Below are 2,023 nucleotides of genomic sequence, written 5' to 3'. Positions count from 1 at the left end.
CTGCTAAAAGGCACAGGCTGCAATGCTGGAAAGGTGTCGGGGATGTTGACATGACAAGGTTTAATGAAAAAAAAAAAGACTCCCCAGAGTGATGCAATTATGGGGCATAGGACCGGCCCAGTGGAGTAGGAGTTGAGGGAAAACTGTGGGAACAGGGAGAGGAGAGTGCTTGAACACATGGGGAGCAAAGAAGAGTTTCAAGAGAAGAAAGCATCAAAGAAACATGAGGGCAGAGAAAGTAGAGCTGGAGGGAATGAGGAAAGGGAAGACTTATCTGTTTGACTGGTGAGGTGAGCCTGTATCTCAAGATATGGTACTCTGCCCAACTTGCTTCATTCAGAAGTGAAATTTACCTCGCTGTTGCACCCACAAACAGAATAGTGAAAGTGAACGGGAAGTATGAGATGTCATTTGACAAGCTGAAAATCTACAGGAAATGAAGCCCCTTTGAAGTTCTTTGAAGGGAGTGAACAAGCCTGTGAATAGAGAGGAACCAGCAAATTTAGTACATTTAGATTTTCAAAGGGCTATGGACAAGTTTCCACCCCAAAAACTTGAAAAGATACTGAATAATTACAGGATGTTCTGACATGTTCTAGAAGACTGGCAAAAATCTTGGCATTAGAGGATGAGGTTGAGTGGCTACTTTTCAGTATGGAAAAGTGTTGCTAGAAATCAGAAGAGGGATCAACACTAGGCTCAGTTCGTTTTTGTATTCATAAACTATCTGGAAGTTGGAATGAACGGTGAAATCTCCCAATTCATATGTGATGCTGTGCTCTTCTGGGTAGTAAAATGCTAAATGGTAGGGATAAACTGTAGGATACCCTCATTAAACCACATGAGTGGGCAAAACAGTGCAAGCTTCAAAGTGAGCATGTGCAAAGTAGTGCATTGAGGATAAAATCATTCACTCAGTCAATTGGTGGCATTTACTGAGTGTGTATTATGTGCCAAACTCTCTTAGGGTTGCACCTGGAGAGTTTCCAGTACTATACCAGTCTTGACTATGGGAGGGAGAGTCAAGCAGAGTGATATCCATTTCATTCCTAGCTTGGGCAGTGGCTAGCGAGTGGAAGACAATCTGCTACAAGTCAAGACTCCCCTGTGCAGGGCAGCAGCGGGATGGGAGACAGTCGAGGAGACTCAAGTTTACTGCACAGAAGGAGGCAATGGCAAATCACTTCTGGTTTTTTACTAAGAAAACTCATGGATACACTACCAGAACAATTGCAGGTGGAGGTGGGCTGTTCTGGGAGAGATGTGTGATGTTTCCATAATGTCGCTATGGGTCGGAGATGACTTGACAGCATAAGGCATGACAAGATTATGTGCCAAGCACTGTGCTACACACTTGGAAGAGTACAATACAGTAGAGTTGGTAGAAACATTCCCTGCCCACAAGGAGCAGGAGTTTACATGATAATGGAAGCTGCACCATCAGGGGTGGGGGCGTGACATGCCCAGAACATTTCTGTAGAAAGATAATCTGGGCAGCAGAGTGATGTACGGACTGAAGTCAGAAGAGCTGAACACCCTCCTTCCTCTCCCCCTCCTCCCCCTCCGCCTTACCTCCTTCCCCTCCTCACACCACCTGTATATATGTTCGTATGTATTTATTTTATTTGTACATATTTATTCTATTTATTTTATTTTGTTAATATGTTTTGTCTTGTTGTCTGTCTCCCCCTTCTAGACTGTGAGCCCACCGTTGGGTAGGGACTGTCTCTAGATGTTGCCAACTTGGACTTCCCGAGCGCTTAGTACAGTGCTCTGCACACAGTAAGTGCTCAATAAATATGATTGAATGAATGAATGAATGAAAGAGACAGAAGGTTGGGAATTCAGAAAGGGGGCTGATGCAGTAATTCATTTGGGATAGGATGAGTGATTGTACAAATGTGGTAGTGGTTGGATGGTAGTTTGTACAGATCATTTGCACTCTCTCTTCCCTGTCAATCATCCTCCCACTTGAGCCCAATCAATCATATTTACTGAGTGCTTACTATGTACAGGGCACTGT

At 44.0% G+C, this 2,023-nt stretch overlaps 1 non-coding gene across 1 annotated transcript; it reads left to right on the top strand.

Moving 5' to 3' along the window:
• Positions 1 to 957: 957 nt before the first annotated feature.
• LOC119931082 lies at positions 958 to 1,095 on the top strand. Its single transcript, XR_005451946.1, has one exon. It is a non-coding gene; the product is annotated as a small nucleolar RNA SNORA7 (small nucleolar RNA).
• The last annotated feature ends 928 nt before the right edge of the window (positions 1,096 to 2,023 follow it).

The sequence above is a fragment of the Tachyglossus aculeatus genome, chromosome 7, assembly GCF_015852505.1.
Source record: "Tachyglossus aculeatus isolate mTacAcu1 chromosome 7, mTacAcu1.pri, whole genome shotgun sequence".
Taxonomy (NCBI): domain Eukaryota; kingdom Metazoa; phylum Chordata; class Mammalia; order Monotremata; family Tachyglossidae; genus Tachyglossus; species Tachyglossus aculeatus.
This window is presented reverse-complemented; position numbering and strand designations above follow the sequence as displayed.